A 24,572-nucleotide genomic window follows, 5' to 3' on the forward strand; every position below is an offset into this window, starting at 1 on the left:
GTTAAATTCATTATTCGGCTCCTTCCCGATCGCAGGTATACATCAACTGGAAAAGAACAGCCAGTCAGGATGCTCCAGCTGCAGCTGAGGGCAGGCCCTGTCACTTCATATTACAGAATCTCTGCATTTGTAATAACGACTCCCCCATCCCCATATAGAAAATAAAATGGCAAAGCACTGTGCTTGGTGCTGTGAATGAATACATTTGTACAATGAGCCGGCCATAGTAAAGCAATCAAACCAAAAACGTATCTCCTATATAAAAAAAAAAACCCAGAGAAAAATCTCATTTTGTAACATCATGAAATATGTTATTATATTGCAAAAATGCATTTGGCCTATAATGAACTTGTTTTTTTTTTTGCGAGACAGTTGAAAACTACCCTTCCACAGTAAGCTGTCTCACTGCCTGCCAGCCGCAGTGTATCCTGCGTTTCCTCCTCAGCACGGAAATCGCAAATTACTGTCGCAATGACATTACGCGCTTTTACACTTTAAACATTTATACAGTTGGATGTGGAGACGAAGCCGAGCTCTTCCTTGAATTCAAGCTTTAAATAGTCGTAAATAATAAGAATTACAAAGTATAAGCAGTTTGATTGCAAGCCGACGCGCTGGAGCATGACGATCCCCACTGTGGATACGTGTCATTTGGCTAAATCTGCTGGAGTGGACGGAGTATTTGAGGGACGGGAACTGCAGCATCTGGCACGGTGATGCAGTGCTTAGCACTGTGGCCTCACACCTCTGGGACCAGAGTTTGAGTCTCTGCCATGGTTCCGTGTGTGTGGAGTTTGCACGTTCTCCCGTGTCGTTGTGGGGATTCCTCCAGTTACTCTGGTTGCCCCCCCACATGCTGAGGTTAATTGGAGTTACCAAATTGCCCGTAGGTGTGCCAGTGTGAGTGTGCCCTGCGATGGGTTGGCGCCCCATTCCGGATAGTTCCCTGCCTTGCTCATGACGTCACAGAGCTCTGAGTGAGGTCCCATGCTGAGGCAGAGAACAGAGGAAGAACAGAGACGGGGGAGAGCAAAGGCCGAGGGAATGGGGGTGTCAGCAGGGAGGCAGTGATCAGAAGGCCACTGGACTCGGGGTCCGATGGCAGTGTAAGCCCAGTTGGGCCATCCTGTGGGAACACCTTGGTGTGTGACCTCACAGTGACGCTCTGTGATTACAGTGCCGGCATATCAAAAGCATAGTTCAAGCATATTTCCGAACAAAAGGATAGCAACAACAAGCCTTTCTAAGCCTGAATACTGCAATGGCTTTCAAAAACGAATCCCTCCAAAATATGAATGAGGAAAAAAAATCAAGACAACAGTCTTATTACAATATATATCACACACGGATGGTCATGCAGGCTCCATTTAGTAAACAGTGCGGTTCATTGGCCAGTGGAACAGTAAGCAGAATATTCATTGGCCAGTGGTACAGTAAGGTCCATAATTATTGGCCAGCAGTACAGTAAGCTGCAAATTCTCTGGCCCATGCTGTCAGTAAGACTTTTTGGCCAAATAAGCAAAGGGAGTTTACTGACCGAGGCTGAGATCCTACTGGGTTGTGTTACAGAGAAGAGTGGCTGTGCATTCCTGGACCTCTCACATCCTCTAGTGGCAGGATCAGTAACGGTATCGGCAAGCTGACATGGCTGATTACAGCCAGCAGCCTTCAGAGCGGCAGGATGGTGGGACAGACGACGTGCGAGTGACGCTGAAGCTGCGGGGTTTTTCATTTTCTGTTCAATTGATTACATTTCCAAATAACTCCCTTCCTAACACGGAGCGCGAGGCTGTGTTGCTCCAGAATGCTTAACCAAGGCCTTAAGCAAGTATAGCTGAAGTGATTGGGTAGAGGAACAACGCTGAGAACTCAGATATTGCCTGGTAAAATTGTTGTATATAAAAGCTGTTTTATACAAGCCCAAATAAAATAAATGAGGGATTCTTTATGACAGAAACTATGAAAGATGTGCTGAGTTTTAACTGCGGGATTTCTGTGGTAATGTGTGTAAACTGAGAGGTAACAGTCTTGGGAGACGGGTCAATGACCATGAATAATGGCCCAAAATATATATTTAGCATGATTGAAAACAGGCAAGTTTAGGCCATACAGTAAAATAGGCACATTTTTTCCGTACCAAAAGTCTCAATCATTTCACAAAATGACCATCATTGAAAACATGCAGATTGTAGCAAACTGTTAGCCAGTCAGTCGGGCCTGTAACTGAAGGAGACATGCAGGCGGATAAGAGGACGGCCATTTAGTCTGTCAGCAAATACTGTCAGAGTATGGGGTTTGCAGTCTGTTAAGGAAGGATTTTTGTTTGGGTATTAAGGTAACGACAACACAGAGATTTAAAAAATGCCCGTGCTGGCTGTAAGTTTGGTGTGGTCCACTCACTGATACTGAGGCACGATAACTTATAACATCCATCCATCCCCATAACTACTGATCCAGTACAGGGTCACTGTGAGCTTGTAGGCCGTAGCCGTAAGAACTGGGTGGGAGGCAGGGAGTGGGATGCCAGCCCATCACAGAGGACACACTCACACACACACACACACACACACTCACACACACACTCACACACACTCACACACACACACACTCACACACACACACACACACACACTCACACACACACACTCACACACACACACACACTCACACACACACACACACTACGGCTTACAGTCACCAGTTCAACAAAGTACTCAATTCTGGAGTGCAGAAGGAAAACAGAGCATTATTACATTAACTCTGAAATATCAAAAGAGTGAGGAGCTATCATACGGGAGAGATGGTTATGGTACAATATGTAGACATTTATACACAGATACGGAAGATCGTGAAGTTTCTTGGGCGCAGTGCAGTATGTAATGTATTTATACACATTTTTACATTGCGTGTATACAGACGCTCCTCTACTTACGAACTTTCAATTTACGAACTTTCAGACATATGAACGAAGAGGAGCGTAAGTCCAAGTTGTGTTCCTTGGGCTCCCGTTTCCTGTCTGCAACATCAATCATTTTTTTCTGCCCGCCAATCCCGCCTAGTACGCCTTCTGGCCGCTACTCCTGCCGCACCGCAGCGTAGCGTGCGTACTCCCAGCATCCTAGTTCTTAGTACTTGCATATACCCTTAAAATGGTGTTGAATAACGATTTACAAACAGTTTGGGGCGTATCTCGTTCGTAAGTAGAGAAGCGTCTGTACTGAAATCCATCTGTGGTGAGCTGTTACTGTATCATCACTAATGCATAGAGCCTATTTAACATTACAGCAGTGCATTGTGCATTCGCATAACCTGTGAATTGCCAGCATATATGGCTGCCCTTTGACCATTGTGACACAACGCTAAGAATGACTACAGAACGTTGATTAACGTTGTTTGCAAAGTCGACGCGTTAAATGAAATCTTAGTCATGTTCGTTGGTGTCAATGGCTCTAACGAGCACAATCATAGCCGCTGATCTGAAGCGCTCCGCATCACACGCAATCTTTGAACCACCAACAAGGTGTGTGTGTGTCTTCATGCATGAAACCACAAGCAATTCAAGAACTAGTCAGTGCAAAGAAACAGCCGCTACTGTTTTACGCAGAAAAGTCCCTTCGGGCTGTGCATGCCTACACACGTGTGTATCTGCCGGTCCAGACAGACACTCTATGAGCACACGTCTGTAACTGACATAGATGGGGATTCAAGAGGGATTCAACAGTTTGCAAGGACATTAGAAGTGGAACATTCTGACAAAATAAAATAAAATTTAACACCTCCTCTTCTGACCATGCGTTTCCTTCAGACACAGACTGATACCATGGCAACGTTTCTGCAAATTAGATATTTAACCTATTTCAGCATATACCGTTAAAATGTTAATTCAGCTCTACATGTCTTTGACTGTGTCTATTAGCCAAATACAACTGTGAGTTATATGGAGTAATTTAATTCTGACTAGCAGGTTACTCTCCCCACCTTTAACTATAAAAGCAACAACAACTAAACATAGACTGATATTTCTTATCACACAGTGGCTTTTTGACTGCTGACTGTGTAAACATTTTTATCTGATGAAAGACTTGGTTTTGTATTTAATTTTACATTTTCATTAAGTGCTTACAAGTGTTTACACAGGTGCCTTCAATGTACATACATAAATCATAATTGTACCTTCCAGTACCATGACTATTCATAACGTGAAAAAAATACCTATCTGAAGCATTTGCAAGTTCGTCCATGTTCTCCACTTAAGGGCAAATTTTCCCACTTTAAGGCGCATACGATAAATGTCCAACTGCTGTCATTCAAAGGGCATAAGGCGTACGGATGGAGTGAAAATGACCAAGCCTCATGATATTCAGAGGAGCGAGCGCAGATGACAAGGGGGCTGCCATGGTTCTCAGTTAGTCAGTCTGATGTAATGATCAGATTACTCACAGGGGCCTGTCGCTGGCGGCTAATGAGAGGCTAAGTCCCCTGGCAGAGCCGGTTGTCATCGAGATGCGGCAAAGCACTCCGTCAACCCGTCTGCTCTCTCCCATAAGGGAAAAAAAGGTGCAGATAATGGTCACCACTAGCAAAGATGTCTTTCGTGTAACGCCGTACTGAGAAATGGTGAAGTAACCAACATCGTTCTTCAGAAAATGGTAGCATCACAATTATTTTGTTGGTGTCGTACTGCCTGCAGGACATTAGCTGAGGCCTGACTGGTGGTTTATGGTAGCTTAGCCCCCCCCCCCCCCCGCACCATCATTGTCCGTCACCCAGACAATTCCCTCCCTAGAGGGCTACTGTTGACTGTGTGTGTAATTGCAAGCTTTAGAATGTCACCATGCTTGAGGTAATACAAAGCGCTAATGGCCAGTGTAACTTGAAAATTATTAGCCTGTTCTTTTGTGAGCATTTGTTTATTTCTTTATTGAAATATGTGGTTGGTCAAAAACAGTTACTGGTGCTCATAAAGAGGATTCTGTAAGTAGCACCTGAGCTGTGACAGGAAAATGAGGGTTTACATGATGGATATCTTCAAATTTTTTTTGCCTATATTCAAAAGGTATGTCTGTAACTTCTTCACGCATAACCAATAAGATTCTTTAAACAGCAATACCAGACAGAAAAACGAACATTTTCAGCATACTTAACCGGTGTCATGCTGAAGGACATTGCATTGGGGTAAAGATGGGGATATTGTCCAGTTAAAAAAAGGAATATCCGTTTATGACAGTTACTTGCTGCCATCTGGCGTTTGAGAACAAACACTGCAAAGGCCGCGCGTTTAAACGCTACGGCACCCAAAGCTGTTTGCATTGACTTATATGCGCCCTCTAGTGTCGAAATAAACGAATTACAGACACCGGGTACCGCAGTGGCGCCGTTTCCCGGCTTGACAGCAACCGGCAGCATAGACGAGTCCTGTTTATCGCAGCGAAAGCCGGCAGCGCGGTCCTGTTTGATTTTCAGTCTTTAACCTGGGGCGCCTACGACTTCCGGGATTTCACTGCGCTTCCACGAAGCCGAAAGCTTCAAATGTCCTCGATTAGGCCCATGTATGGTATGCTTTAAAGTTCGCCCTTTTTCCTGGTAGCGTTGAGGACAATACCCCTTGTTTGTAATCGCATTTTACTCGACTTTCTTAATGGATTAACATGGGAATGAAAAATCTGCACGTATTAAAACACAGACAGTCTAGCCAATTTCCTACACTGGGTAATTTTCCACCGTTTTCCTGCTCACCGACCTTAACAGCTAATATATTAACCGAAACACTCATCGATTCCAAAGGTCGCCGATTTCCCAATGAGTCGCTGTTTTAACGCGACGCGCCGATTCTCCGCATAGCGTCACACCTGCCGCCAGCCGCAGATCTAACTGCGCCGTTAATGCGTGACATGCGGGTCTCAGGACGCGCGCTCGCTGTCACCCCCGCCGGGGACAAAAACGCCGCAATAAGGCGACAACTTGCAGCAGCCAGGCTGCATCTTAACTCGTTTACAAACAAGATGTGCAGCGCATTTTCATTTGTACTGCAACAAAATGTTCAATAAATACAATAAATTCCGATGTGCGACTAGTAATTTGTCACCCACTGTATCCATCATTACACAGCTTGGCATTTTTTAATTGTACAATGATTTATCAAGATTACATATTCTTAATCAAAAAGTAACATGCCGATCGACATTGGCATATATTTGTTATATATGAAGCGTCTTATAGCTCAAGTAGTTTTCTTTCTGCAGGATCCAAGGACACTGGGGTCGGCGAGGGGTGACCGAAATGCTTCTCGATCTTTGCCTAAGAACATTATTCATCGATGGAATGTTCATTAAATCAAGGCGCTTTTGTGGGTCATCATGTACAGATGGCGACTGTCATCCTTAATTTGAGAGCTAATTACTTACTTTAAACCAACTACAGGTTAAAAACGAATTAGCTATAAACCGATTTATTAACTGTTTAATAACCAGCGCAGCGGAGAAAAGGCGAGGAAATGATGGGTAATTTGTGGAAAATATAAATTTGTGCTTTCAAATTCCTTTCCCATTCCATATCCAAATAAAATCTTTAGCGCTGCACAGAGCAGTTTTTAGTACCTAAACTTTTTACTGCTTATAATTTATGTACACAAGAAAATATTTCCTTATTGTATAAACTAGTTTCAAGAATACTGACACGGGGGGAAAGAAAGCAGAAAACCAGAATAATTATATGTAAGCTTCTGTTCTGTAGCTTAAAAAGGCAAACGACGAAACAAAATGGAGTTGCAGCCATTTCATCAGCAAGCGGTGGCGTCGTTCTCCACCATAGAGCCGCGCACGGTAACAAAGGCAGGCGGTCCGGCGCTCCTCCATGCCGGGCAGCGGAGACGCGGCGTGCGCGCCGCCAAATGGCGGAGCAAGGTGGGGACAAGGACGGCGAGAGCCGAGCTTGCGCGCCGCCGCCGTGGGGCCGAACACAAAAGCCGGCCTGGATCCGCCAGCCGGATCGGGATCGCAGCTCGCCTTTCTGGGTCTTAAACTGTCTGTAATGCAGTTCCCGAATAGTTTTCTTGGTAGTCCATTTTTTCCTTAGGTAATGCAATGTTTAAAACCCCAACATAGATCTGTAGCAGTACGAAAAACTGTAACACAGCAGTTACATAATTAAAATAGTTAGAAGGAAACACAGCATGTAAACACGGATATGTAGGGTATGCAACGTTAAGATTCTCTGTACAACAATAAGATCAGAAAAGCAAAAGACGAAGAATTACTTTGGAAATTACCTGAAAAATCAGAAATATACATATACGAATTTAGTATAACCAAAAGGGGCAATAATGTTTTACACATAAAAAAAAATATTTCAGAACACTGTAATCAAAAAATAGAAAGGTGTCCATATGCTAAATTCACTACGTAATGAAAAAGGTGTCCTTTTAGCTATTCAGATTGATATTAACACCAAGAGTGACATGCTTTTCCCTGAGCTTTTGTCACTCGGTTAAACAGTATTTATAGCTATATCTTCCTATTCCAGTGGAGGGCGACAGCAAGGAAGGAGACACAGCCGAAAGCGTCCAAGCATAAACTGAGCCCTGCCTTCGGGCGGACAGACGCAGCGGTGGGAGGATGAGGAATTTGAGCGCTCATCGCACGCATGTCCATACAAGTCCTGTTCTCTGGTCAGCAAAGGACTATAGGATCTCTTACCGTCCCGAAAGTGAACTGTCTCTAACTGGAGGAAAATGCTCTCCTTTCACTCAGCTGTACAGGTCAGATACAAACAATACTGCAGTTAGCAATGTAATGTACTAAATATAGCTTGACCTACACAATATAATTCAACATACAGTTCACAAGTTAAATATATTAAACACAGCTGTAAAAGTACCTTTTAAGTGTTTCTAATACTGGAGATATTTCTTCAGTACCAAACAACCCATCAAGTTCCAAACGATAAACTAAAGACTTTGCAGTACTTGGCAAAAGTCGGTATTACTATAGAAAGACTTTTTAAAGATTTCAGAGTGCTAAATTACACTTTAAAACTGAAAACATGCTAACTATGAATTTCACGAGTCGTCTCTCATGCCAGTTTTATATTTCACACCTAGTAGTTGTCTCAAACTGAGCATGTTAATGTAATTTTCTATTCCGGGCCTACTTAAATGCAGCGAAACACACGTCCAGCTGTTTTACATTGTTCGCTAGCTCAGGGGCCTTTACTTTAAAATAATGAGTGTCTGCAACATCAACACAGGGCGAATCCATGAATGCTGTTTCTGTTTTACTGAGAAAGGTATTCAATGCTTCATCGTTACTTAGTGCCATTCGATAAATATAGCAGCTTCAAGGTTCCTTAGGACATGTTAAAAGCACAAGACAAGGGACATCTAAAGGAAGCTGATAGATTCCTAATGTCGGCTGTTTCTTCCCACAACACCCAGCTTCTAAAAATAATAAGAAAAACTGGGTCAGCTCACCAACCTACTGACAACATGCGAGATAAGAGGGAGGGGCAGACGGATTTTTAAAAATCTCTCTTTTCATACTCATTCGTCTTCTCCTGAGAGTAAACAGCCCTTGAGATAATTTCACCAGTGGGGCGTTGCACATTCCCAGCAAGGCTGCCTCCCTTTTAGATCACACCAGCAGCACCATACATGGGCCTGATCGAGGACAGAGAGGGAGGCGGGAGCCTGCCGTTACGGGAGCGAGGGGGAGGGAGACGCAGAGCACAATGCGAAGGGGAGGGCAGCGGTGTGTCATCTCCGCAAGGGGAGGCCCGTCCCTCTGCCGTCCTTCAGATGTTTGGCATGGAGGGCAGCTCCACGCCGTCAGCCTGGGAGTCACGTGGCGATGGACGAGTATGGCGCAGGATCAGCATAAATCAGATCAGGAAGATCATGGCGAAGCCTCAGTGGTGACTGTTTCCAAATGTAGTCAAGCTACATGTTGTGTTGCTTTAATTGCTGTTCCAGCCAAGTCAAACGGAGCAAAGTGGCCTTTATTGTCGTACCATTCATGCAGAGGTTTACAGTGGCAGGAAATAATGCTCCCCCCCCCAGGCCCACGATGTGACATACAAGCAGCTAATGATATCTTAAGTGCTGGCTTCTATTTTACATGGGAGAACAAGTCCATCATGATAATACAACAGAGCACTGAAACTGTATTCTCCTGAGAGCCCAGGACTCGGTGTGACAAAATAGGCGTTAATACTTTTTTTTTTTTAGATGAAGTTGCATTGTTCCCTTAAAGCTTGCCTCAAAGGAGCTGGATTTAAACTTCTAAAAATGTCTGACTATTGTAGGAGAAGATGCATTATTAAATGCAGTTGATTTTTCTTACGGAACTAAACTGACAAATTAAACATGCAAAGGTATAACAATTTCTGTTATTTTTAACAGCACTAAGGTGTAAGAACTCACTGAGTTCGTATTAATTTGCCACCTGGAGCCCTGGATAATCACAGGACATGTCACCGGCTAAGGTGTGAAAATGTAAATGTGTAAATATATAGCTTGCCCAGCAGTTTGTCTGCCATTGAAAGGTTATAAATATGATTCCAAATATTATTAAAGCTTAAGAAAGGCTCCTTTGTTTGATGTAAAAATATTTCTTTTTGCATCTTCTAGGAGTCCATAACATCACTGGATTAATAAAGGAGATGTCAGTTTAAATTTTTTGACCACAAATGCAATCTTTTGTTGAGCTGCTTCTAAACTGCAAAGATGGCGGGTTGAGCACCAGCTGTCGTGAAAGCAGACTGAGGGCGACAGCGAGCCATGAATGTGTGCATTGAAGTGATTAAGACAGTAAGTGTGACAGAGCGAATGGAGGAGCAGGGCACAGACCTGACTACAACAGGAAAGGGCTTCTGTACTGCTGGCCTTTTCCTGGGGCTGCCCAAAATTGCCCTTCGACAGGAAGCTGCCTTTTCCAAATTTCTGTGTACTAAACATGGAAGCTGTAAAAGACACGCAAATGTGCTTATTTGGAGAAAAGTGTATGGTGCCATCACAGCTTTCAGTTTGGTTAATTGGCCAGTTCGCTATTATTGTGGGCTATCAAAGTACAGCCCACTGGGATTCTGATTACTATACTGCTGGCCAGAAAAATAATGGAAGTTTGACAACAGGGTATTACACACATAGGACTGTTTCATATATAAATGATATTTTAGAGTAGACTTCTCATCTGATTGCCATAAAGAACAAGACATTGGTCTAAAAAACAAGACAGCAGTCTTAATAAATATATATATTCTTTAATAAAAATAAATTCATGAATGTCGAGAGTATGTAATTCTTCGCCGCAATGCACATACAGTATCTTTGCATTATACAGTACCTTGTCATGTACCTTTTTCGTAGAGTAGGACAATGCTTTGTGCACGAATGTCATTGTCGTCCATCATTTCCATTTACAGAAATGATTCTCATTTCAGTTGCAAATACAGTCAGAGAGGAACCACCTATAATTAAACTTAGATAACTAAATTACAGGTGATCATTATCAGATATCTTTGACACCGCTGTGGGCATTTCATAAGAGAGAAGCGTTATTCTGTGTTAGAGTAGCAAGCCATGTTAGTTAATCCTAGTTGTTCTAGCTGGAGGGGTTTCTGAGTGAGTAAGTCTGTTGGTGCAAATGTTTTTTGACAGAAAACCCCCCGCAGTCACTTCTTCTGTAGAGTAATAACCGTTCCCTCCCAGGAAATCATTTTAAAACTAGAATTCATGTTAATACAATTTTGTGATGAGTTTTGTGATAGAAGAAGCAGGCAAAATGTTTTTTTTTAATTAGATATTTTGTAACACATCAATGTGATATTATCCTTATCCTACTGAAGCTTTATTAGTCATGCTTAAAATATTACTTACTTTGTAGTAATCTTATGGTGTGGTCCAGACTTCTTGTGTGACCTGACAGAGAAAAACAGGCTCCTTGGTTTGTGTGTTTGTCTGTTTGTGTTTGTGTGTGTGTCTCTGTGTGTGTGTTTGTGTATGTGTGTGCGTGTGTGTGTGTTTGTCTGTGTGTGTTTGTGTATGTGTGTCTGTGTGTTTGTGTCGGTATAATTACAATAGAAAGGATACACATTGATTTCAGTTTCATTAGTATGGCACAGCAGAATGATGGAAAACAAACAAGGAGTGGTCGCTGTCATGTGATGCAGCCCAGGGTGGCAGTCAGTTTCATTTATAACCCTGTGATTTATGTTTTCCTGATCCAGTGTCATAGCTCTGCTTCGTGCTGTATACTGTGGTTGGGAATTTGTTGAACAACACCAACGATCGATCATTTTTATTTCCCGCTTGGGTGTTACAGCCACCACATCCCAAGCAGCAGACGAGATAATGGTTTACGGACACGGAACAGTAAAGTGAAGTTTGCTTGTTCAAATTTAGCATCTTGCTGTTCGGTCCTTGAAAAAGGTACTTAACTGAATTGTGAATTTCAAAAGAATCCGCGTGAAATGTGAGGACTGTGACATTGCTCTTGACAAAAGCATTCGCAAAGCAATTGTCTTTACTTTTACGTCAGATACAGTTAAAACACCATTTGATGTCGTTTGGGCTGGCGGTTCAGACACGATGCGGAGATACAAGCCTGTGTGGGGATCCTTGGGCTTCCACGCCAGCGCATTACTGTCCTACAGATAACAAACGTGTTTGCAGGCTAAGGAACCCTGCTGTGAGACTCCGTGGGCCACTAACATGTCACATATTTGTGAGATGCTCTCAAGTCATTCCCAGCGTCCTTAAAGTCTTTCATGTCAAACTACAAAGTGGTTCACAGTGCCATGAGTATCGTGAACATGCAAATCTTTGCCTGTGTGAGAAGCAGGGCTCGTTTCTCCAGCAAGACGACTACCGCCAATATACCCTGGCATATCAAGGCAAGGAACCGGATTAATATGGCAGAAATAAATGAGACCCCATAGAGAGCAGCAGCATGGTTATGTTATCCAGGCTGTAGACTTGAGTTTTACATAGTAACCAACTGCCACTTCAATAGAGCTTCAATGAAACAGCCTGCTGTTCACAAGGGATCTTGCAGAATCCTGTCCAAAATCAGGTCTAACAGCTGTTACAGATTCCACAGCTGCATCTATATAGATATAAATACACACTCTGTTTTATTGTATATAAAAAAAAGCTTTTTCAGTGAAAAGGAAAACAGGGACTTTTAATCTGAAGCCCCACCCAAGGTAAAAGACTGCATGATTTTTTTTTCTTCAGCAGCCTGTTTCTGGCGGCAAAGTAACAGTTCATTTGGATTCTGTCACCTCCTGCGGGACGCGGGAGCACATGAGCCGGATGTGGATGGAAGAGTCTCCTTCCCCCGTAATCTGTGTGTGAGCTGCCTGCACTGTATTCAAATGGGATGAGTTTAGATATTTTATGGATGGATCATCTCCCCATCTTTCTTTAGGCACAATGGAATATTCTTCACACTAACCTGTCCTTTCTCGAACTGAGCGAGCTTAAAGTCCAGGCTCTTACATCTGGCATAGGCGCAGTGCAGGTTCCAGTGCAGCAGGTTCTGAGGTACAGTTAACAATGCAATTCCAGTGGAATTTACCACTCACGCATTGTCACCGAGCACCACCCATGTTTACTCATTGTATAATAATAATATTAATATTAAATGGAGTCTGTAGTGCGACTGTGCGGTTTGCAGAATCCAGGGATTCACCGTTACTCAGTATTTTCACACAGAGACATGAACTCATCAACAAGCCCCCCGACCCCCGCCGACATCACCCCCGCCAATGTCACCCCCCCCCCCACTCACTCTACACGCATCTTTCCACATCTTTGTCATCTATTGGACATTATATATTTTCATAGTTTTATATTTCAGTATCTGTGGTGGACTGGCGGCCTGCCCAGGGTGGACCCCGCCTCTCGCCCGATGATGCTGGGATTGGCTCCAGCTTCCCTGTGACCCTGATGGATGAAGCGGTATAGATAATGGATGGATGGATATTTCAGTATTCAATATACCTCCATTTCCTTTAATGTCCTTATAATTATTGTTAATATATCACATAGCACGCCCTGCTCTGCACTATTTTATTCCTTTATTATTTTATTTTATTATTTTACTTATCTGTTTTTCTTAATTTATGTTCTTTGCTCTTCTATGTTATCTGTGAATGTAAGCACCAACACTACCAGAACACATTCCCAGTACATGCACTTGTACCTGTCCAATAATGCAAATTCTGGTTCTGATTCTTATAAAACTACAGAAATCAGGCAGTTCAGTCAGAAATTTACTCCTCATTGTTTTGCTCTGGGTTTTATTCGGCATATTTGCCTACCTGTACTGAACTGTTTCCTTTACATGATTCATTTCTCCAGTTTTTTTTCCAGAGTATTAATTAAAGACAATTCCCGCAGTTTAATTAAGCAACTTTCCTTAGGGTGCAGGTGAGTACAATAGCCATGTCTGTCATGTACCATGGTCATTAACTGTGGTTTTTTTGCGTTATAGCTCATTTTTCTTCCATCCTTTTTAAGGTGTGGGGTGGGGTGGGGGGGGGGTACCCCAGGATGTTCCCAGGCAGCAGAGTGCACCCTGTCACTCTTCAGGATTCGAATCTCCAGTCCAGGAGGTGTGAGGTAACGCCACTGCTCGGTGAGGTGCAGTGGTGCAGTGTTAACTGGAAGGTCTGCAATTAGGAAAAGCTCAAACTGCAGCTTGTGAACCTTTAATCATCCATATGTGCAGCATATGTCATCATGGCTCTGCTCTGCTCCTCTCAGGATGCTTCTTACTGACTTACTGTATTTCTATGTTTAATAACAGTCAGTCAGCATCCTAAACCACCCTGCATGCCACCAAGGCCCAGAGAGACACTTCTATCCCGTCTCCTCCGGCGAATGGTCCTCAAGCCTCCTAATCTGTTCATAAACAAACATCTACACACATTCTCAGCCGGTGCCTTTGGCTTCCTCATCCCTGCGCTGACTCTACTGAATATCAGACAAAGGAAGAGAGTGAAACTCCTGTAAATTAAGACGTCTGAAAAAGGTCAATTACCTTCAGCAAAGAGCACATTGACACAGGTGGCTGTAATGAATCGGCTGACAAAGGACGGACTGACAGGTTCGCCCCGAGACAAGTCGACAGGCTGCTACATGCTAAGACCTCAGCAGATATGCGCTGCTTCTCAAAGAACAAGATTAGCATTCCCAGTGAGGCCGAGAACCTGAGATACGATCTGCATATGTGGCATGTAATGGTGTGTGATTCATTGGACCGGTTCCTCCAAAACTGTTGCATTAAAACATTAGTCTCGTTACTTCAACAAGGACCCACGAGGTTTGTTTGGATGTGCTGTATTTTATGTCAACATCTAGCAAATCCCTACGCACCCGGTTCACTGGATACGGAAATGCGTTACTGATCTCTGAACATGCAGTACTTCAACAAAAGTATGCTCGCTGCACCTCAAGTAGAGGAATCCCATATTGTAAATGTTTTTTAAAGCAAAGAACATAACCAGCCTCCCAATCACATTAAATGACATGGCCGTCCTTCCTCCATCAGCAACAGACTAATAATTGTGAAACTGATGAATTTCCAGTCACTCATGGTTTATCAATCATATTCTCATTTAAACAGCACTATAAAGGACAGAGAAACTTATTGCTAACATTTGTATATTGGCATATCTGTCATACAGGAACAAAGCTACATCTTAAAGGAGGGCAGTGCAAGTGTCATTTGTACTCCTTTGAAAAGGTTAACTCAGCTGCATGAGAAACATGAAATATTTCACACAGGAGGTGATCAGCAGACTTTTATCTAAGATAAGGGTTAGGGTTAGGGTTAGGGTTCCTTCCAACCGATAGTGTAATTCGTTAAGTGCAGGACATTAGTCTTCGCTCTCATTTATCACAGCACTGCCCTCGGAGTTCAGACTCATCTGCCGTGTATCTGGTAGGCCAGTCAGGTCGCTGCTTTGACAATGTGCTCGGTTGTGAGTCTTGGACAATCTTAGGGACGTATGAGATGGAACTTAACCTAGAGAAACTTAGAAAAAAGATGCATTTCATCGTTAATAATTAGTAGCTAACTGCTGCTGCAGGGAAAAGCTCCTCCCCAAACTGCACGTTCCCCTCTCACACTGTGCCTAGAACCTAGACTGGTTCACTTTATTTCCTCTGCTGGCATTCGACAGCTTTTAATTTAGCATCTTTTCCTGGAGATTTTTTGTGCTGATATTTTCTGTCAGTCAAGCAAAGGGGTAGCTCAGGAGATGCTAAGACAAGACCATGGCTTGCATATCCAATACAGCATTAGGTCTGCCAATTAACACAGTACGCTCTTAATTTGGAGTACGGTAGGAATGTGCTTCTTTGGAACATAAACTGGAACATCTAGATTATGAATGAGTGCTTATTATGTCTATAATTCATTTATTTCTTTCAAAATACAAGTCTGCCCAGCTTATAAAACCGCTGACTCATGTTAATTTAACACTTCAAAGGCATGTTTTGGATACATGTTTGACTATATACTTAACTTTGGAAGTGAATATATTTTTATATTATATGCAGTTTAATTCCTGTCTGCTCCTGTACAATCGAAGCACATTTGCCATGATATGATAGCTAGAAAAATAAGCTTTTATCATTGCGCTTTAATTGCTCTGTATTTGATGTCATGGGGACACACTGCCTAACCCTAACCCTGACCCTAACCCTAACCCACAGTGTGGCCCAGTCCCGTGTAACTGGTGCTCACCTAAGCGTGTGCCAACAGAGCCAACCGAACAAAGGCGATGGAGATGAGCACCATGTCACTGATCATTACTGATAACTAGGAGCGTTTAAAACCACTAAATCGTCACTGAGTCTGAAAGTTTTTAGTTGCTTTTCATGCACTGTCACAAAAGAGCATTCTCATAAAGAATACTTTTCTTGTGCAGTATACAGTTCTTGTGAGTGATGCACTGGCCGTTTGGCCTCCGTGGAGCTCTGCTGGATGCCTCGTGTTGTTTGAAAGCTCACAGAACAAACTGCTGATGTCAGAGCTCTTTTATAGTTGACACATTCTGCTAGTGGGCATTCAACCTAAAACTGAGTCCACTATGCAGCTGAGTGATTTGGTTACTCAGAAACGTCCTTTTTCACGTGGTTTTCTCCAGTAATGTTGTGTATTTCAGTACTTAAGAATAAGACGCTAACGTACAGGACTGACTGTCGACGTTTCCACATTCTGAAGGCCACAAGCGCGGGAGTCTCTGCCCAAAAGGGCCAGACAATCCTGTAGGTGCCACAGACAGCCACCTGGGGTGCCAGCTTCTGGGGGGGCACTGACTTGCCAGTCAATTTCATTTTGCCTTGGGCGAGGGGCGTTGGTATTGGTGCTCCCATAAGGTGTCTTGCCAGCTGGGACCAATACTGCTGCCCAAGTGCAGGGGTATCGTAAGGGGGGGGGGGGAAAGTCAGGACGATTCCAAGGACCCCCGAGTGACAGGGGACCTAGAAAATTTGGGAATTAACTGGACTGGTCTGGACTGGGGGGCCTTCGATGGGCCTTAATGGGGCCCAAAATCTCTAGCAATGCCCCTTTTCAAGGGCCCTTGTCAAGTGCTGCCCCCCCTGAATCTGCCAGGGTGTCCCTAACCCTAAACCTAACCCTAAACCTAACCCTAATCCTAACCCTCCGACAGCCCTGGTGTTATACGGACGCCATTAGCTCTGCATGTTGTATGTCACACAACAGATACACTACCAGTCAAAAGTTTGGACACACCTACCCTTAGAAAGATTTGTTTCTACTATTCTCTATATTTTAGAACAATTATAAAGACATTAAAATTATAAAATAACATATATGGAATTATATAAAATTGTATTACTTGCCAACAGAGTCTTTTAGAGTGATAGTGTTTTTAGCCAGGTTCTACTGAACCAGCATCAGAATGTATTCACTGAGACTTCTAAGCACTTATGTAAGTCACTCTGGCTAAGGGCATCTGCCAAATGCTGTAAATGTAAATGTATGCACTGACCAAAAAAAATATTAAATGTTTATTTGTTGGGGTGGGACAGCTCTGTTTTTGGGACTCAGAAGGTTGCTTGTTCAAATCCCATGGTCGGCAGTGTGACCCCACCACTGGGCCCTGTAGCAAGGCCCTTAACCCCAATTGCTCCAGGGACTGACTGACCCTACTGTCCCCTCTACACCAGTTCCGTGAGGTGGCCTCCTGGGATGCTTTCCCAGCCGTGCTGAAGGAGGTCCCACATGTGCTGAGCTCTCATTGGCTGCCTTTCCTTCACTTTCTGGTCAAACTCCTCCAGAACCATTTCTGCTGTGTTTGGGTCAGGTGGCCAGGTCATGTGATATGAAACGATCACTCTCCTTTATTGCCGGCTTGACGTCTCCAAACTTTTGACCGGTACTGCATGTAATGCAGTGAAATTACTGCAAACGACAGTGAGTCACGTTAACAGCCGACAGCCGTGTGTCACTAAGCTGCCGTGTGGGGGGGCTCTTGTGAGAGGCGGCACGGAGAGAAGATGAACAATGAGGAAGTAGCCCGGCAACAGGGAGGAGGGCGGAACCTGCCGGAGACGCAGAGGTCAGAGGTGAATGCAGGGAAAGAACGCAGAGAATGGAGTGAGGCGTGGGAGGAGGGGCTGGGGGGGGGGGGCTGCCCAAACCATAAATATTCATGTCTGCTCACAGAGCTGCTTCTGTACTCCGACACCAATCCAAATGTTTTGCAACACTAGTAAGACATGCGACAGATGCTGATGCCATGTGGCAAGGATCATGCTGCGGAACAGAGATGAATACAAATGATTGTTTTTTTCGAGATAAACTTGACTTTTTCTCACTGCACGGTACCACTACTCAGAACAGCAATATAACTAATGGAACCAGTACAGTCCTACTAGGCTGAGTGCTCAGAGGTCACAAATACACCATAAACCAGCACTGATGTGCTTCTGACCTGGAATAGTAACACACAGGAGGCAAAAACAGGCTCCCTGAAACTGTTTTACTGCGTTATGTTGTTTTGAAACAGAAATACATGGGCTGTTTGTCATTCTCCTGCTTATGGTGCTGTCCTGCTGTTGGCTGATTCCAGTGAGGCGCTGCTGCTCCTGACACAAGACACGCACTGCAGAGACACCGAAACTGGGGTGGTTTCAAGTCTCCCCTTACATCTGTCCCGCTGTCAGCAGCACTGGGGATGTTCCCAATAGTGACTAAATCACGCAGCTTAAAAAATGAATGTCGTGGGTAACAGATTTACTGCTGAGGGTAATAAGCAAACTTGTTATTTAGGCCAAACATCCACAGTGATCCACATCACTTTATTTATGCAGTTATAGTTTTATCAAAGCCATTCTGGAAATGTATTACAAAATATTCCAACAACAGTATTTCTCAGATATGGACCTTCAGGCACTGGCTGGTCACCTGCTTTGTGCATGTGGAGGAGAACAGGCTCTCATAAGGAACAGAGGTTTGCTCTTCCCATAGAGCTTCTGGAAAATAAATCCACAAAGAAATTATAATATTTATACGGTGTATACAAGCTGACACAAACCAGTTTAGTTCATTGAAAAGGGAACATTGTTCGCTGCAATACAATGCAATGCACAGTGATGAATTTACGAAGTATTAACAAGGTATGTATGCTGATCACGTCTGTCTGTGTGAAATTGATCACTATAAGCAGATGATCCTTATAACTGATTTTTCTTCTTCTTTATGTCTCAGGCAGTTTACCATCTGACATGCATATATTTATATAAGGTAATAAAATGGACAGTGTCGCTATTTACGGAATTTTATTATTTTATAATTTTAATGTATTGATTTCTAAATACAGTACAACTGTTTCAAATGCTTTTCAAATTACAGTACTCTACTAATTAAATTACTGAACTGTGTGTAATTCAAATACGCTTCATACAGTACTGTACATAAATATTCAATTCAGTTTTATGTATACAGCACATTTTCACGTTACATTGTCTCAAAGCGCTTATTGTAATTTTACTGCTGCATCTAGGTGGCTCTTTTTTTGGTGGTTTATCTTCAGCTTTGATGAGTCTATATTTGTCATTGAGAGTAAATGACTTTCTTTTCTCTGTCGTGTTTTCTGTGCTCACAGCATTAGCCTCAGGTAGCTAGCCAGAAGCAGATGGGTTACTGCAAGACAAAGTAGGGCGATCAAAGTAAATAAAAAAAATAAATTATTAACGCAGTTTTAATTTTTCAGTATGTGCTAATGTTTAAAAAGACCCAAAACAAACACTGTAAGCAAACTACTTGATTACTATAATCAAATTATTTGAAACAGTATTTGTACAGGAATGATTCTGTCCCCAGATTTTTGATCCATATAAGCGGTTGACCACTATAACTGTGATCACTATAAGCGGTTGACCACTATAACTGTGATCACTATAAGCGGTTTCCACTGTAGGGTCACAGAGGAGCCAATTGCAGGGAACATAAGGCACCAAGCTGGCGAAGAAAGACACACAGGGTCTTTGGGAGAAAACAGCGCCCCCTAGAGATCCGAACTGCCAATATGCTACCCAGCCGGCCACCGTGCCACTATACCCAGCCGACCACCGTGCCACTCTACCCAGTAGATCACCATGCCACTCTACCCAGCCGGCCACCGTGCCACTCTACCCAGTAGGTCACCGTGCCACTCTACCCAGCCGGCCACCGTGCCACTCTACCCAGTAGATCACCATGCCAACTCTATCCAACTTTTTCAGTATGAAATAATTCAATCAATTCGTCTTCCAGCAGCTTCTCCAGTACAGCAGGGGCCTGCAGCCTGTCCCAGGCAGCACAGGGCACCAGGCAGGGGAGCCCCCCCCCCCAGACAGGAAGCCAGCCGTCTCAGTGCAGACACACCCTCTCTCAGACAATCACACACTAAGGGCCTTTTACAGATGGCAATTATGCTGAATGCATGTCTTTAATCTTTGGAAGGAAACCAGAGGGGAAAACCACCACAGGAGGACATACAAGTCCCACACACACACAGGGGGCTCAGTATTCGAACCCCCAATCCTGAAGGTGTGAGGCAGTTACCAAATAATTCCTCTTGTCATTTCATAAAATCAATGCAAAAATACAAGTCAATCGTGTTTACTGTCAGTTCAACATCTGCAATCTAAGCACTCAATCAAGGTACTGAAGATGAAAGCAGAAAATTAACGCTGCAGATAAGCTTGATGCACTCTGGCTGCGGCCCTCAGGTACAGTGACCACGGATTCAGCTCAGAAATAGAAACAAAAATGGCCGTCAAGCAGAGAAGGGGCTCTTAGGGATGCTGATCACTGTGCATTACACACCGAACGTGATGATGTCAGCACTTACAAGAGTTATGAATCTGAATATTCAGATAATGAGCTAAAAGCCTTGGATCTTCTGGCTCCTGGAAGGCTGATGTGAAGATCGACCGCCATCTGAGGGAGGGTGTTATGCTACAGAAGCCCTGCCTGATTCCCGTTTGATCTGAAAGGATCCAGTTACTCAGGAGCAGAGACGTTACAGACTCGCATAACTGGCCAGGACATGATTATGTGCTCGTTGCTTCGGCTCTGTGCCACATTGAATTAGCAGATAAGTGGATAAAATGTAATGAACAGATACTGGTCACTTTTTTCAAGGCAGCCCTCTCAATCGACTATCTGGTAGACATCTAATGTCCTCGAGGTATTGCCTCCATTTTGAGTGGGTTCTCAAAAAGAAAGGGAGACAAAAAATGGGGGAAAAGATAATCGCACATGCAGTATGACATTTTCTGTCATAACATACAGTTTGTCCAAATCACAGAGATGGTTCATGGCAGATTTATAACACCCCCTCCATCTAACCCCAAACAGGACCTCTATTGTGAGGGGGTGCAAAAAACAGCTCTGCATGCCTTACTGTGTCCTACAGGGGGGAACAATAAGACACAGTGTCTTGGTGACAAACGACCTTAGAGCGATTTCGCATCAGTGTCAACGTGTTCGGGAAAGAGCTGCGAGAGGGTCTGTGCTGCACATGTGGTGACGTCACCGGTCCCCGTGATGGTGACACGGTCTCACTTGTCCCTCGGGGGGGGTAACGGGGGGTCACCGGGGCCCTGGAACTGTCCGGATCACGAAGTCCACTAAATACATACAATAATGTGAATGTCATCGGCACACTCAGAAACAGAAGGAAGCGTATAGCTCAGTGGTTTTTAACTCAAACAGCCTTATACATTTTTAAGGCGTCGGTTTACCACGGCTATTATATACACGTTCATAAACGGCTACTCACTTGCTTCCCATTTACTGATGTAAACATGCCATTTTTAAAATCGATGCGCACCATTGTGTCAATATTAGTCTTTAGTTGTTTTCATAAATACCCCTTAAGTGCGCTGAGCAGAGAGAATGTAATAAAAGTACTATATAATAATACCGGGACGCTTTGGCTTGACATTTAAGCCGTAAGTGGGGGTGCTGAACAGAGCCATGTGAGACGGAGATGGATAGAGGGAAGAGGGACTTTATTTAGGGACACGAGAGGAGGCAGGATGAAAACAGAATTAAAGATGGTTGTTCCGGGACTATCATGGGAAATACAAAGACAGGGAACTGGTGTGGGGTCATGGGGGAGGGGGGGTGCTGGACGAGTGTAGCGTTTACTGCGGTATCAGTAAACAAAAGCTAATTGTACACAGTAAACAGGCAAAGCGAGCAGGTGTCGTGAACATGTCGGCTTATTTTCTGATTTCACCCCGCCGCGGGACATCTTCACCCCCCCCCCCCCCCCGCCCCCCACACACATTATTTCACCGTTTCAGTCCCACAGCACATGCTACCATTTCCTGCTGTCATCTGGTTTCCCTTTTTCCATTAGAGCAAAAAATTAATGCAGCATGATATGATACTGATCTGAGCAATTATCTACTTCCCATCATGCACCACTTTCCTACTGGCACTGGTGTCACCCAGCATGACAATGCCTTAATTGACAGGAAGAGTGTTCCCAGCGGGAGTCTGAGGGGGGAAGGGTTACCTCAGTGGCCGCCCCGGGCATCAAACCTGTGTGCAGTGGCACTTTGATGACCAGCACACCAATCAAGTGCTTCCGTCGGTGTGCCATGCCTGCCTGTAGCAGGGCTTGTCCTGACCTTTGCTCTCTCCAGTGTAATAAATGAACAATCCAATGACAATGACAATGGGATCACCGTGGTGTTACTGGAAACAATGGTTTGCTTTTTCAGGATGCTGGTTTTTCCGCAGATCCACCATTGTTTACTTGGACAACTGAAGTACGTGGGACAGATGGTATTAAGAACAAAAAAACTGTATCTTTATAAACAGCGGGATGCTGGTTTACTGTGCCAGCCCCTCACTTTACCGCTGATATGTAAGACCAGCGCTGGAAAAATGACGGCCGTGAATCTCTGTGAGCAGGGGAAGCTCCCTGCGGATGGCAGACATGCACTGGGGAGACCCCCTTTCGTAATGGGCAGCCCTGCACACATTTAACTGCTGTTATCACCCTCTGGAGGAAGGAGGAAGTGCTTTCCACGGCAGCCAATGGGAGCAGGGCGGCCGGAGAAGAACAGCCCTCCTTTGGCCCCTCCCAGTAGAGCTGCCACATTGGCCCAGCCTGCACAGCCCCCCCCCCACAGCAGATGAGCAGCGATGCTCACCTGTGTGACGCCTAACTGAGGAGGCGGAGCCACGGCAAGGCGCGTTAAGGACTGACTGCAGAGCCAGATAACTCGCTCTTTATTAAACCACTCGCCTGTGACTTCAAATCAGAACTGCGCAGCTCATCTGCAGAGACAGAACAGATCGCAAGGCAGTACAATATGGAGAGCGGTTTTGCCCTTTCTTCCCCCCCGCAATGAATGACACGGAAGCATGTCTGTCAAAACGGCGGCATCTGCTGGACGAACAGCCGCACAGCACTACATTCATACGGAACTCACAGCCTCATCCTTCAACTGCCCTTGAACGGCACTGCGCATGAATGCAGTGCACAAAGGACCCCAAGGAATGTTTGTCGCGACGATAAAATGAACGGGAATGGGATGAAATCAATACGTTTTTTAGAAGAGGGAGCTGTAAAAGGATTAGGCACATGCTGACAGTGAGAGAGCATTTTAGGCGTTTGCTCACTGCTGGACATGCATACATTTGCCACCCCCCCCCCCTCCCCCGCCCACCCCCCTGGGACCTTTATCCTAATAATTAGCAGATACAACCTTATGACCTCACCATATGGCTGATGTGTGAAAATCACTACTTTTCACTGCGTCTGTAACAGGGGCAGCAAAAAGAGTCTGACATGAGATAAGATAAGCTTAAGGGATTTGGACATGGGAAGAGTGTAAATGAAGTCGGGGAGTGAAAGAAGTACAGCAGCACAGGAACACAGAATGTCCTGGTAAGAAAGAAACGTATGTGACCGCTTCTCCTCTCTGCTGGGCTCACAGCATTGCACAAAAATAGCTGCTGAGCCAGTGGGTGTGGTGCCATGGCAACTGGAGCTCAGGACTGATGTCACAGCTGATCACTATGGCAACTGGCTCAGGTTGCCAGTCACAGCATGAGGTCAGTGTTTCTATGGAGACAGCCCAGCTGAGCAATAAGCTACACTTGTTTTGCATGCGTGTATAAAAGGAAAGGGAAACAAATGTCCCAGGACTACATATTTAGAAACACAGTGCAGTGCCCAGGGTTTGTCCTTAAACTAAGCTCACATTCAAAGCATACTAATCTGCTGGGCTGCTGCCAGTGCACTGCAAGAATGAAAGCAGAGTGTGAAAAACATGAATAATTCAGTTAGTTTGTGTCATCTTTTTTTAAATAGTTTTATTTTCGGTACAGGCACAGACACTCCCTCCCTAACCGGAGACAGGATCCTCTAAATGACACGTTCAGCATGTTTCATTTTTAAAGCTTCATTTCTTTACACTGATCGTATGTAAAACTGTTCCAGGAATTTTGTCTTCGAAATATGCAGAAGTCAGTTCAGACACAATAAAGTGCACTCTGCCTCAGAGATCTGACCCTGACTCCGGGAGAAAACGTATGACCACTGCCATTTAAAGTCTGTTAGAGAAAGGCCAGAACGTGCCCTATTCAGCCGCAAGTTGGCATTCAGGGCAGGGGGTAAGTAGGCATTGTGAGCGTCTATTTACCCAAAGTGTGCATAGATAGCAGGCCTGCTCCCGCGCTTAATGAATATTCATGAAGCCTTCAGCCAGCCCTCTGTGTGGCTTTGAAGGCAGAGTCTGTGATCTGCTGTGCTCCCTGAAAGCCTGCGTTTAAAAAACAATCACTCAACGACAAAGACCTTGTCAGCACCCAGCTTTGTGACACTGGGCTGAGATTTTCCAACACAGAAATGTTGAGTGTAAATGTGCAATTAATAGCTTGGCCTTTGGCTCCATCTAGTGTTGACAATGTGAGAATGCATAACATTCAAACCCGGCCTTGTAAAGAAATACATTAATCCTAACTCTTACTATCTTTGCATTTTCCACCATTTATATAAAACAGCAAAAATGTAAAATCTAAATACTT

General features: G+C 44.2%; 1 long non-coding RNA gene across 2 annotated transcripts; it reads left to right on the plus strand.

The window, feature by feature from the left end:
• Window positions 1-4,984: 4,984 nt before the first annotated feature.
• Window positions 4,985-9,667, plus strand: LOC111860349 (uncharacterized). Of its 2 annotated transcripts, XR_011982778.1 has the most exons (3): window positions 4,985-5,554; window positions 7,522-9,477; window positions 9,623-9,667. It is a non-coding gene; the product is annotated as an uncharacterized lncRNA (long non-coding RNA). The 2 variants fall into 2 exon arrangements; XR_011982779.1 differs by having other exon boundaries at window positions 7,522-9,667.
• Window positions 9,668-24,572: the final 14,905 nt, after the last annotated feature.

Source organism: Paramormyrops kingsleyae, chromosome 15 (genome assembly GCF_048594095.1).
Source record: "Paramormyrops kingsleyae isolate MSU_618 chromosome 15, PKINGS_0.4, whole genome shotgun sequence".
Classification (NCBI taxonomy): Eukaryota; Metazoa; Chordata; class Actinopteri; order Osteoglossiformes; family Mormyridae; genus Paramormyrops; species Paramormyrops kingsleyae.